Genomic DNA, 14,600 nt, shown 5'->3' on the forward strand with positions numbered 1-14,600 from the left:
AATTTTTAATTTTGTGGAGCATGCTTTGGTGTCAAGTCTAAAGAACTTTTTGCTTAGCCCTGTATCCTGAAGGTTTTCTCCTTTTTTTTTTTTTTTTTTTTTTTTTGCTGAAAGTTTTATAAGATTTACATTTTACATTTAAGTCTGTGATCCATTTTGAGTTAACTTTTGTAGAAGATGTGAAACTTATGTTGAAGTTTTTCTGTTTTGTTTTGTTTTTGCCTATGAATGTCCAGGTGGAAAGGTGATCTTCACTTCATTGAATTGTTTTTGCATTTCTATCAAAAATCAGGTGAGTATATGGGGCGGGTGGCTCAGTCGGTTAAGCGTCCAACTTCAGCTCAGGTCATGATCTCACGGTTCATGGGTTTGAGCCCCGCATCCGGCTCTGTGCTGACAGCTTGGAGCCTGGAGCCTGCTTCAGATTCTGTGTCTTCCTCTCTCTCTGCCCCTCCTCCACTCATGCTCTGTCTCTCTCTGTCTCAGAAATAAACATTTAAAAAAGAATTTAAGGGGCGCCTGGGTGGCGCAGTCGGTTAAGCGTCCGACTTCAGCCAGGTCACGATCTCGCGGTCCGTGAGTTCGAGCCCTGCGTCGGGCTCTGGGCTGATGGCTCAGAGCCTGGAGCCTGTTTCTGATTCTGTGTCTCCCTCTCTCTCTGCCCCTCCCCCGTTCATGCTCTGTCTCTCTCTGTCCCAAAAAAATAAATAAATGTTGAAAAAAAAATTTTTAAAGAATTTAAAAATATCAGTTGGGTATATTGTATGGGTCTGCTTGTGGGTTTTCCATCTTTCTTATTGATTTACATGCCTACCCTTTGCTAATACCACAAGGCTGTGATTACTGTAGATGAATAACAAGGATTAAAAATGGGTTGACTGATTCCTCCCATTTTATTCACCTTTTTCAAAATGATCTTACTCATTCTAGTTCCTTTGCCTCTAGTTCCTTAGCCTCTAAACTTTATAGTTTAGAATAATCTCGTCCACTCCTCCCCAGCTCATGCTCTGACTCTCTCTCTCAAAAATAAACATTAAAAAAATTTTTTTAAAACAGCAACAACAAAAAACCAAAATAGAATAATCTTGTCCACATTAAAAAAAAGCTTGCTGGGGCGCCCGGGTGGCGCAGTCGGTTAAGCGTCCGACTTCAGCCAGGTCACGATCTCGCGGTCCATGAGTTCGAGCCCCGCGCCAGGCTCTGGGCTGACGGCTCAGAGCCTGGAGCCTGTTTCCGATTCTGTGTCTCCCTCTCTGTCTGCCCCTCCCCCGTTCATGCTCTGTCTCTCTCTGTCCCAAAAATAAATAAACGTTGAAAAAAAAAAAAAAAAAGCTTGCTAAGATTTTGTTAGAAAATTGCATTAAACCTGTATATTAATTTGGGGAGAATTGATGTTTTTTTACCATGTTGTGTCTTGCAATCTACAAACAGGATATGTCTTGCCACTTCTGTCTTTTATCAGTGTTTGGGTGGCTTTCAGCATACAAGTGCTACCCCTATTTTGTTAGATTTATAACCTAAGTATTTCATTTTATTCTGAGTGATTGTAAATCGTATTACACTTTTAATCCTGGTGTCCACATGTTCGTTGTGAGTATATAGAAATACGTTACATTTTTGTTTCTTTATCTTCCACTCTGTGACCTTGAATTCAGTTATTAATCGTAGGAAAGTTTTGGAGATTCGACAAGTTTTTGTTTTTGTTTTTGTTTTTGTTTTTTTAATGTAGGCAGTTATGTCATCTGTAAACAGGGATAATTTTATTTCTTCCTTCCCAAACCACCTACCTTTTACACACTTTCCTGCCCGGCAGATAGCCTTGCTTTGCTCCTGAGATTATTGTAAAACCTTCTGTCTTTCACCATTAGGTATAATGTTAGGTGTAGGATTTTTATAGGTGCTCTTTAATAAATTGAGGAAATATAGAAAGTATAGAAAACTTACCTCCCTTTATATCCACCTTTCTATCCCATTTATATTATGATATTCTTGAACATTTACTCTGCATACATTTGGAGCCACATCAGATGCTATTACAAATTTCGCTTCCACCACCAAACATAACATAGAAAAGTCAAAGGGGGGTGTCTCGGTGGCTCAGTTTTTTTGAGCATCCAACTCTTGGTTTCAGCTCAGGTCATAATCCCAGAGTTGTGGGATCAAGTCCTGCTTTGTGCTCCATGCTGAGCATGGACCCTGCTTAAGATTCTCTTTCCCGCTTTGTTCTTCTTCCCTGCTCGCACCGCTCTCTCAATCTTTCTCTCTAAAATGTATATATATTCTCTCTAATATATATTTAAATATATGATCTATATTTATATTTAAATATATCTATATATAGATCTATATCTAAAAATATATTTTGTATATTCATAAGCTTATTATATTTATTAATCTTCAAATTTATTATATTTGTATTTTAGATACATGTCTATATATGTTAAATTAAGTTTAAAAAACCATAAAACTCAAGGGAAGAAGGAAAGTATATTGTATTTACCCATACTTTTGTTTGCCAAGTTGTCTTCCTTCCTGATGTCCTAAGATTCCTTCCTTTATCATTTCCTTTCTGTTTAGAGAAATTCCTTTAGGGTAGATCTACTCGTGACAAGTTCTCTTTGTTCTCCTTTGTCTAAAAATGTCTGACTTCTTCTTCATGCTTGAAATATATTTTCCATGCATATAGGATTCTAGGTTGACAGTTCTTTTGTTGTAGCACTTCAAAATGTTGTACTACCTCCTTCCCTCCATGGTTTCTGATGAGAAATCCTCTGCATTTGAGTTGGTTTTCTCCTAAAGGTCATTTGTCTCATGCTGCTTTCAAGATTTTTCTTTGTCTTTAGTTCCCGGACAAAAACTATTATGTGTCTTGGTGTGGATTACTTTGGATTTTTCTATTTGGTGTTAGTTCAGCTCCTTGAATCTGCAGGTTTACGTCTTTTCCAAAACTTGGGATCTTTTCAGCCATTATGTTTTCTAGAATTTTTTCGTTCCTGGCTTTTTTCTTTCCCTCTGAGATTCTGATGACACATAAGTTAGATCTTTTGTTATATACCCACAGATCCCTTAGGTTCTGCTTTGTTTTGTTTTGTTTTGTTTTGTTTTGCAAGTTTTTAGATTGGATAATTTCTCTTGTTCTGTCTTACAATTTACTAAGTCTTTCCTCTATGGCCCCTCCATTCTCCCGGTGAGCCCATCCATTGAGGCTTTTTATTTCAATTATTGCCTTTTTCACTTTTAAATTTTCCATTTGGTTTTTCTTTGTATCCTGTGTTCTTTGCGAAGACTTGATATTTTTTTCATTTGTTTCAAGCTTGTTTGTAATTGCTTGTTGAAGCATTTTTATGAAGCATTTTATGACTGCTTTAAAAAAAATCTCCTGCCAGATAATTCTATTGTCTCTGTCTCTTGGTGCTATCATTTATTAATGATCTTTTTTTCATTCAGTTTGAGACACTCTGGGGACTTGGTATGCTGAGTGATTTCCTATTAAAAATGGGACATTCTCATAATATATTAGGAGACTCCAAACCTTATTTAAATCTTCCATTTTAGCTTCTGACACCACTCCAGAAGGGAAAGGGGAGAATTCCAGGCAGGAGTAGTAACCCAGGTTTCCTGAGTTAGCTTCTGTTGAAACCTGAGGGCTTCTGTTGGGGGATGGTGGGAGTTCCAGTTCCCAGTAGGCCTCCACAGTTACTTCTCTGGGTAAAAAGGTTAGGAGTATCTTGTTACAGTTCCCCATGTGGCCTCCAATGGCACTGAGGGATGGGAGGCTCACTGAGGCCCTCCAGGGATGAAAATTTCTGCTCCCTACTCAGCCCTCTTTCATACAACTCCCTGGGGGTGGGGGGATTGGGGTGCCTCATTACAGTCCAATGAGGATGGAAGTCTAGTCCCCCCGCCCTTGGACTTTGGCCATGGGTAGAGTATGGCCATGGCCATAGTTTTTTCTGAGGAATTTGACTGGATTAGAGCTGTTATTATCCAAAAATTCTGTCTTGCTAAGCTGCCCCTTTCTTTGTCCTTTACCTGGAGAGAGCAGGCTTTTTTTTTTTTTTTTTTTTTTTTTTTTAATCTGTGCCCTTTGAGCTTAAGAAGCAACAACCTGGAAACACCAAAGTCTGCAATATATGAACTTACCAGTGTGTAATTCTTTAGTGTATTAGTTTGTTAAGGTTGACATAAGAAGTACCACAGACTGGGTGGCATGCACAAGAGAAATTTATTTTCTCACAGTTCCGGAAACTAGAAGTCCAAGAGCAAGATGTCAGCAGGATTTGTTTTTTCTAAGGCTTGTAGATGATTGTCTTCTCCCTGTGTCCTCACACGCTATGCACATGTGCCTCTGGTATCTTTTTATGTGTCTAACTTTCCTCTTCTTCTAAGGACACCAATCATATTGGATTACAGTCCTCCCTAATGACCTCGTTTGACCTTAATTACCTCTTAACGATCCTGTCTCCAAATACAGTCACATTTGGAGGAAGTGGGAGTTAGGACTTCAATATATTCGTTTTATTTTATTTTTTATATTTTATTACTTTTTTCTTTTCTTAATGCTTAAATTTTAGTTAACATATAGCGCACTATTGGTTTCAGGAATAAAATCCAGTGATACATTACTTGTATACCATACCCAGTGTTCATCACAGCAAGTGCCCTTCTTAGTACCCATGACCCATCGAGCCCATCTCCCACCCACCTTCCTCCGTCAACCTATAGTTTGTTCTCTAGCGTTAAGGGTTTGTTTCCCTCTCTTCTTTTCCCCCCACTCTTCCCATATGTTCATCTGTTTTGTTTCTTAAGTTCCACATATGAGTGAAATCATATGGCATTTATCTTTCTCTGATTGACTTATTTCACTTAGCATAATACATTCTAGCTCCAGCCACGTCATTGCAAATGGCAAGATTTCATTCTTTTTGATGGCTGAGTAATATTCCATGGTGTATATAGACCACATCTTCTTTATCCATTCATCAGTTGCTAAAAACTTGGGGTCTTTCCATAGTTAGGCTATTGTTCATATGCCTTTTAGAGAGGAACACAATTTAGCTCATGACACTTTGGTCCCAAAGTGCCTGGTTTATCTGCCTCTTTTCCACCTTTCAGAGTCATTTATATTTGTTTTATGTATAATGTCCAGGGTTTTAGCTGTACTTAGTGGGAAGAATAGTGAAGGGTATGTGTACTCTATCTTTCCAAAAGCAGAAGTCTCTCATTGAGTTGTCAGACTATTAAAACATATTCGATAGCCTAGGCAAGGTATGGACTGAGGCCAAAGAGCAGAGCTCTTTACAGTGGAGCTCTTCAAATTCTCAGGCAATGTAGCTCTTAAAAGGTGACTCAGCATAAGGGAAGAGTGACAAAAAAATAAAAAGTTAGGTCTAAGAGTCTATGGAGCATTGTAGTAATGAAGTTGCAAAGAACAAGGTACTAGGTGGGTTGGATTGGGAGATCAAACAGAAGGCTCTCAACTAGCTAGAGTATCAGGAAAGGCTTGGTTCTGAGCACAATACCAGAACCTATCCAAGTTACCCATCCCAGGGCTATGGGCTCACCTTGGGAATGGCTCTAGAGAGAATCTGAGGAATTATAATACTGTGGGGGTAAGACCACTTTTCTTAAGGATAAGGAACCCAGTACAGAGTATGACACAGAGAGAAAGCCACCTCTCATCCCATTGGATAGTTGTTGCATTGGCCAGCTGATAGGGGTTTGCCCCGAGACCAGCTGGGTCCATGCAGCAATACTTCTGGCAATGGCAGATGTCCTGCTACATTGACCAGAGTGACCTCCAACCCCAGGGCCCCTAGAGTGGCAGCCCTGGTGCTCATGAAGCTGAGATCAGACACTGGAGGCCCAAATGGAGTGGTGGCTCTGATGACTACTGGGGCAGGTCCAAGCTTCCCCTGCCCCCAGCAGGCAGCAGCAGAGTCCCCTGAGCATGCCTAGGACTTCTCACATATATCTGAGCAAGTTTATCCCTGGGAAAAAGCTGCATTTCCTGCTAGTCATGTAAGTGGCTACAGAAGCATCAAGATTTATGACATTGATGTAAAAATGACCTGACTTGTAGTTAGCGGGTACATTAAGGGAAGCACATTTGTCATTATTACAGCCCTTGTCGAGTCTCTGGGCTATGGCCAGGAGGGGAAATGTGGATTTGAAAAATGCAAACATCATTTCTTCTGCAGGAAGTACTCCAACACCTCCTGTTTCCCCACAGTTCTTCAGCCTGTCTGGATGCTACTTTGTTCCTAATCTTCGAGCCAGAATGGTGAGACATGCTATAGAAGTGCACGGAAGAGAAACTTATCTGGAGCTGAAAGGTAGCCGCTGGGGTCAGCACAACACATCCTGATTCCCACCTTCATTTTCCGGGAGCAAAAGGAGGGCTGGACCTTCGCATGCGCTGCAGACACGCCCAGCACTGACCCTGGAACGTGCACGCATCTTCCTTTCATGAGCATCAGCTCTGCAGTCCCAGATTCGAACTTAGCACTTGATGGAGACGAAGGGTAGACTTTCCCCTTCCTTTGATGCTTCAGAAAGGCCCTCCTCAGGGACCCAAGGACTCTTAAGATGAAAGGAAGTGACACTGTTACCTGTTCTCTTGGGCAGATTCCCCAGGAAGAGGAAAGTGGCACCATTTTGGAGACAGTAGGCGAGAGCTATATGTAGTCCTACAATGACATCTTTGATTGTACTTAAAACTCAGGGGGCACCTGGGTGGCTCAGGTGGTTAAGCAACCAACTTGGGCTCAGGTCATGATCTCACGGTTTATGGGTTTCAGCCTCACATCAGGCTGTGTGCTGATGGCTCAGAGCCTGGAGCCTGCTTTGGATTCTGTCTCCCTCTCTCTCTACCCGTCCTCCACTCACACTCTGTCTTTCAAAAATGAATAAACATTTTAAAAAATGTAAAAGAATAAAAAACATTTAAAAATTAAAAAAAATAAAACTCCGACCATTTTTATCTCTGATTTTCTTTTCTAAAGGCAGTCTCTTTTAGTTACTACCAATAGCTTGAAGCAAGGACCCCCACGTACTACTCTATTTTGCAGTAATTAGGCTTGACCATTCCCTATTTTCAAACAATAATGTCTTTAGTGTTTAGCGTGATCTTTCTAAAATGCAAATCTCATCTTGTCACACAGGGATAGATGCCTGACTTCTGTGCAGGGATAGATGTATACACCTTTATCAGTATGCTTATCATACCTTTTTAAAATCCTGGTGTGCTTATCTGTCTTCTCTACTTGGCTATGAACTTAACAAGGAGAGGCACTGCCCATATATAACTCATCTTACACTCCTGATACATGGTCAAAAGCCTAAAACATAGTCTCCAAAAAATGCTTGTTAGTTAAATGAAAGATTGATGGAATGAAAGAATGAACTAACAGTCCACGATTTTTTGTTCTTTTTTTAAACTTTATTTATTTATTTTGAGAGAGAGAGAGAGAGAGAGCGAGTGGCAGAAAGAGAAGGAGAGACAGAATCCAAAGCAGGCTCCACACTGTCAGCACAGAGTCTGACTTGGATTCGATCCCAAGAATCATGAGATCACAACCTGAGCCAAAACCACGAGTTGGTCACTTAATGGACTGAGCCACCCGGGTGCCCCATGATTTCTTATTCTGAAGGACAATTTACCATGATATCACTTGCTTTATTTCTTAAGTGCTCAGACATAAAGTTTCAATTAAACTCAGTAAATATTTATAGGACACTTATATGCCAGTCCAGTACCTGTGCTGGAGATATAAAGATTCAGAAGCATGGTGGCAGGGACCCTCAAGGGACCCTCCCGACCTGGAAAGTAATGGGGCCAACTGTCCTAGAGCAGATAAATATGGGCTAAAATAGTCTTACATCAGACAGGGTCTGTTTTTCCACCAGGAGGGTTCAGTCCAGGTCAGGTTCTCCTGCTAAACGAGTTATGAAGACAACAGCTGGCCCTTTCCAGGCCCTGATCCCAGACCAGGAAGCAGGTCTGGGCTTGATAATGCAGCTGTGGTGGCCCGCCCACACAGCCACAATAGGAGCCAAATGACCCTGGGACAAATGCAGAAGGTGGTCTGGTTGGAAAGGACTGGAAGGGAGGGCTGATGGAGAGGACACACGGGGGAAGCTGCCCTTTCCTGTAAGTTCTAGCCGAGATGTGTGGGTATTAGGAAGGACTTCTGGTTTGTCTTTCGGAGTGTTGACAGAATTATGGGGATGCCAAAGCCTCCAGGGTCATCAATGGTGCTGCCACTGGTAATGAAGACATTTATCCCCTACTAAAGTTTTACCACGGGCCTGTGACAGGGAGAGGACATAGGACTCTTCTCAGCATCTCAAAAATTATATGAAGTAAAAGAATATTGATTAGAAAGGGTCTTTTCATTTTCATCATTCCTTCAGAAGCTAGTAGGAGCTGTTATAGATTTCGGTTTAATAAGGAAGACGGGAAAGCTATCAATCAGTCCATTAAAAGCACTCAATTCCTTTTAATAATGACCCTTACTTCTGTCTCAATTCTTTAGTCATACTCACATACGCCATTATTGTCAGTCACGAAGTTCAGGAGAGAAGGTACGTGGCCATGGGAGAGCCAGACATAGCCAAGCACCAGTTGGGACATTTAGTCCCAGATGGCAGAGTGACCAGAGGTGAGCCTCAATCTGTGATGTAAACATATGATGGAAACTCCCATCGCCTCCCCTTTGTGAGAGAGAGACAGAGACAGAGACACTGAGAGAGATGGAGATAGAGACAGAGGGAGAGAGTGAGCGAAGGGGGGGGGAGTAGGGAGGAGAGAGACAGAGAGACAAAGAGAGACTGACAAAGACAGAGAGAAATGGAGACAGGGAGAGCAGCGAGGGGACTCTCTGGAAGCCTGGTGTGATTCTGTCATGTTGCATTATCATCACAAAGAAATTAAATCTGAAGTAAAAAAATGGCAAAGACTCCAAGAAAATAAGTCACGCAGAGTCACGAATGACCTAATTAAAACACCACTCTCTCCGCTGCCATGTTCTATTTATAGCTGAAGTATGAGCGTTCTTGACAGGAAATATAAATTATAGCAGACCTAAGACTTTAAGGCAGTAGGTTCAGGTTTGCTTAATAAACCATCTCTGTGCTCCTGAAGTTGGATATTTTTATTCGTACGATTTTTCCATGTTAATGAAACCGTTAGTTCAGTTCTCCTTTCTGCATGAGGTGACATTCAAGAGGTGTACTGGTTATTCAGGGATTGAGAGCAGAGGAGGAAAGGGTCCTTTCGTGTGAAACCTTTTGCTGAATACACACGCACTGTATATACACGACATTGTCCTCAATCTTCCTCAAGGCTTGTTCGCCACGCTGGTTTTTCAGGTTATTTTGTAGCTGCTATTTTCAGAGATCCTCGTAAGTAACTTTGTTATGTTTCACCGAAAACATCGCAAAAAGCAAACCCATTAGAAAAACAAAATCCTGGGGCGCCTGGGTGGCGCAGTCGGTTAAGCGTCCGACTTTAGCCAGGTCACGATCTCGCGGTCCGTGAGTTCGAGCCCCGCGTCGGGCTCTGGGCTGATGGCTCAGAGCCTGGAGCCTGTTTCCGATTCTGTGTCTCCCTCTCTCTCTGCCCCTCCCCCGTTCATGCTCTGTCTCTCTCTGTCCCAAAAATAAATAAACGTTGAAAAAAAAAAAAAAAAATTAAAAAAAAAAAAAAAAAAAAAAAAAAAAAAAAAGAAAAACAAAATCCTGTAACAAGAAAGATCTAGAGCCTTATCCTAAATGTTAAGAGAAAAAAGCAGAATACATACTGAGTAAGCAGGCCCACATTTCTGTGTTTATTGATTTTCGAGAGGTGGGAGGAGACCCACATTTCTGAAACCCTATGCCAGCAAGCCCCTCACTGTCCCATGAGCCAGAACAGAAGGAAGCTTTCATGGAAGATTGCTTTATGGTTTTTGGGGGAAAAAGTATTTAAACAGGCCTTTCGGTTCTGTGAACTGTCCTTTCACCTGAGGATAGTTCAGATGTTTTTAAAGGAAAAAAGAGAAAACGTACAGACCCCTCTCCCCTGTGCTATGTTAACCTGTTTTTACTATAATACGTCAAAAACGTGTATTTAAGGCAAGACTTGAAGTCTAAATGTCCCTGTGAAAGTACTTTTATTTTATTTTTATTCTATTTTATTTATTTTGAGAGAGAGAGAGAGAGCGTGACCTGGGGAGGGGCAGAGAGAGAGGGAGGGAATCCCAAGCAGGCTGCGTGCTGTCAGCCCAGAGCCCAACGCAGGGCTCGATCTCACAGCGGTAAGGTCATGATCAAGAGTCAGACACTTAACCGAATGAGCCACACAGATGCTCCTGTGAAAGTGTTTTTAGATGAGATTAATACTTAGATCAGTAAACTGAGTAAAGCAGATGATCTTCCATAATGTGTGTGTGGGGGGTGGGGGGGAGTTTCATCCCATCAGTTGAAAGCCTTAAGAGAAAAAGAGGAAGTCCCCTAGGGAAAACATCACAAAAACCAAACCTATGAGAAAAACAAAATCTTGGGGCGCCTGGGTGGCCCAGTCGGTTGAGCGTCCGACTTCGGCTCAGGTTATGATCTCGTGGTCTGTGAGTTTGAGCCCCACCTCGGGCTCTGTGCTGACAGCTCAGAGCCTGGATCCTGCTTCCCATTCTGTGTCTCCCTCTCTCTCTGCCCTTCCCCCGCTCATGCTCTGTCTCTCTCTGTCAAAAATAAATAAACATTAAAAAAAATTAAAAAAAAAAAAAGAAAAAGAAAAACAAAATCCTGTAACAAGAAAGATCTAGAGCCTTATCCTAAATGTTAAGAGCAAAAAAGCAGAATCCATACTGAGTAAGCAGACCCACATTTCCCTAGGGAAGAGGGAATTCTGCCTCCCGATGGCCCTTGGAATTTAGGTGAAACTCTTCTCTGGGTCTCGGGCCCGTCAGTATAACCTGCAGACCTCAGACCTGCCAGCTCCCATAATCCTGTGAGCTGATCCCATAAAATCTCTCTCCCTTTCCCCCATCCCGAGTGCACGCATACACACGCTTGCACACACGCACTCACACACACAAACATATCTTGTTGGCTCTGTTTCTCCGGAGAATTCTAATACACAAAATTTACAAGTGAGATACTCCAAACTACAAAACCAATAAAATTGAAATGAACAACTGTAACATAATGTGACAGATGTTGTCAGTTTGGCAGAGTCTCTGATGTTAAATTTCATGGTGGAGATATGGTTTCTTAGGACTGTTTCTTTTTAAGAATTAAAAAAAATTTTTTTTAAATAAATGTTTTATTTATTTTTGAGAGAGAGAGAGACAGAGACAGAATCCAAGGCAGGCTCGAGGCTCTGAGCTGTCGGCACAGGGCCTGACGCGGGGCTCGAACTCACGCACCGCAAGATCATGACCTGAGCCGAAGTCAGATGCTTAACCAACTGGGCCACCCAGGCGCCCTATCTCAAGACTGTTTCCATAGTTCCTCTGTTTTTATATTTGGCTTTAAAAACAATGAAGTCCACAAAAGTTGTTTCTGTGAATGCAGTGTACAAAACTATAAAAATAATGAAGCTTTTTTTTTTTTTTTTTGCAAGTCCTGGAAAAGTAGAACTTACACTTAATTAAAATTTTACCAATAAGCAATCTTCAAATAATAATTCTGCAAAGCTGTTTTCTTCATTGGAGGATAAAATTATAGCAGTGTCGCATTACTTAAACCTACATGAAATATTATCTTGCTCAGTTATTGCTGAAATTGGGAACAATAGCATTCTTCACTGTGGAGAAACTGCATTGGTTGGTACTTACAAATACAGGACATTCAATACGACGGCTCTTAAACATGAATACGGTACTGATTGCCAGAAAGCAGGATCTTAATACCCAACATGCTTATATGATCATCTGCTGCATAGCTGATTCGATTTTTCAATCACTTTGTTCAAGCTGTTGCAAATCCTTCATTCATTCAAATCCTTCGTATGGCGTGCCATGATAACATATGAACTCCAGTTCACCAACTTCACGAATGCAAATGCAGGCACTAAAAATTCTTGCCAGCCCTCATTTATTTATAAGCTGGTCCACCATATAATCCAGAATATGCCTTTAAAAAAAATTATCCTTGACACGAGAGCATCATATATTTAAAATGATCCTATTTCTTTCTGCGTAAAGAACTCTTAAATATTAGTAAAGAAAGATAACCTTGCTGGTAATAAGTAGGGAAAGAACATGAACAAGCACGTCACAGAAGATGAAATTACATTAAATATAGACGTGTGCAAAGGCTTTTGTGGATGCACGGCAAAGTAAACGTAAATGTTTAGCTTTGTTCCCTCCAGTACCCCGCTAACATTGCAGAGGAATGAAAAAGCAGGACTCCGTAGTGGGGGAGGAATGAGCAGATGAGTGACAAGGACATCACTTGGGAAGCTGGAAGTCAGACAGATAAGTGGCACTTGACTTAGCTCTCGGAGAAGACCACGGAGTGGGGAGTAAGGATGGGCACCAAAGCCAAAAAGAAGGAGTTCAGACTGCAGCCCCAAAGAGGTACAGGGATTGGAGGTACTGGGCATCTCTGAAGACAGGGGCTGGGGGTGAAGCCACCAATAAAAAGATTCATTGAAAGTGATTAAGGGGCACCTGGATGGCTCAACTGGTTAAGCGTCTGACTTCATCTCGGGTCATGATCTCACTGTTGGTGGGTTCGAGCCCCATGTCAGGCTCTGTGCTGACAGCTCAGAGACTGGAGCCTGCCTCTGATTCTGTGTCTCCCTCTCTCTCTCCCTCTACCCCTCCCTCGCTTGTGCTCTGTCTGTCTTTCTCTCAAAAAATAAATAATAAACATTTTTTAAAAAATGATTAAAAGGGGGGGGGGCCTGTGGGGGGCTCAGTCAGTTAAGCGACTGACTTTGGCTCAGGTGACGATCTCACAGTTTGTGAGTTTGAGCCCTGCATCAGGCTCTGCACTGAGGGTACAGAGCCTGATTGGAATTCTCTCTCTCTCTCTCTCTCTCAAAATAAATAAATAAACTTAAAAAATAAATGATTAAAAGGTGGGACACCTGGGTGGCTCAGTAGTGTCTGACTTCGACTCAGGTTATGATGTCACGGTTCATGAGTCCGAGCCCACCATCAAGCCCTCTGCCGTCAGCTCAGAGCCCGCCTTCGATCTTCTGTCTCTCTATCTCTCTGCCCCTTCCCTGCTCATTCTCTCCCTTTCTCTGTCTCTCTCTCTGTCTCTGTCTCAAAAATCAATAAAATATTTAAGAAAAAGTGATTAAAAGGAGTACTTATACCTCAGGATCTTCTCCCCAATGGGGAGAAAGGGGTTAAGCAATGGCCCCCACCCACCCCAGCGGGAAACTGGACATTTGCCTGTTTCCTTGAACTGTTTTAGACTTTCCACATTTTCTGAAGTAAGAGTGTGTTGGGTTTTAAAACATTATTTTTGAATTATGGTATAATACACAGAACATACATTTTATCGTCTTTACCATTCGTAAGCGTAACTAGTTCAGCAGGATGGCATACACTCACATTGTTGCACCACCAGTCTCCATAACAATTCCGTCTTCCAAAACTGAAACTCTGTCCCCATAAAACAACAACTCTCCTTCCCTCTCTCCCCACATCCCCCTGCCTGGGCCCTCCCAACCACCATTCTACTTTTGATCTCTATGAAATAGATTCTTCTAGATTCTACTCCCCTGTAAGTGGAATCACATGGCATTTGTCATTTTATGACCAGCTTATTTCTCTGAGCACGATGTCCTCAAGGTTCAGCCATGCCGTAGCCTGGGTCAGGATTTCCTTCCCTTTTGATGCTTGATGATATCCACTGAATGGATATACCACAGGTTGTTTATCCATTCATCTGCTGGCGGACACTTGGCTTGTGCGTTAGTCTGCTAAGGCTGCCGTAATGAAATACCGCAGGCTGTGCGGCTTAAACAACAGAAATTAATTTTCTCACAAGATCAAGGTTTTGGCTGATTGTATTTCTGGTGAAGTCTCTCTCCCTGGCTTGTACATGGCTGCCTCTTTGCTGTATATATCCTCACATGGCCTTTTTGGGTGTGTGCTTGCAGAGGGAGAGAGAGAGAGAGAGAGAGAGAGAGAAAGGCTCTTACTCACTTTGCTAGCTCTTCTTATAAGGACACGAATCCTATCCAATCAGGGCCCCACCCTTATGACTGAATTAAACCTTAATTACTCCAAATACAGCCATTCTGGGGTTGGGACTTCAACCTATGCATTTGGGGAGGACACATACATTTAATCTATAGCAGGCTGTTTCCATTTCTTGGCCATTTTGAATAGTGCTGCTATGAAAATGGGTGTAGAGCATGGGTCTGTTTTATGCTGAGAATGAATTCTCAACATCAAATTTAAATTTAGAAGCAGCTCAAATTAAGGTTAAAAAAAATCTACCTGGAAATTTTATCTTTGAAAGTCAATCATCTAAACGCTTTGAGTGACGGCAGGGGATTCGTCACTGACACCTTCCCCGTGAATTGGATGGTTGTAGAATGAGCAGCTGCTTTACCACGGGGACTGACTCACGCTAGCTCAATCCACAGGGGA

Source organism: Leopardus geoffroyi, chromosome D2, assembly GCF_018350155.1.
Source record: "Leopardus geoffroyi isolate Oge1 chromosome D2, O.geoffroyi_Oge1_pat1.0, whole genome shotgun sequence".
Lineage (NCBI taxonomy): Eukaryota > Metazoa > Chordata > Mammalia > Carnivora > Felidae > Leopardus > Leopardus geoffroyi.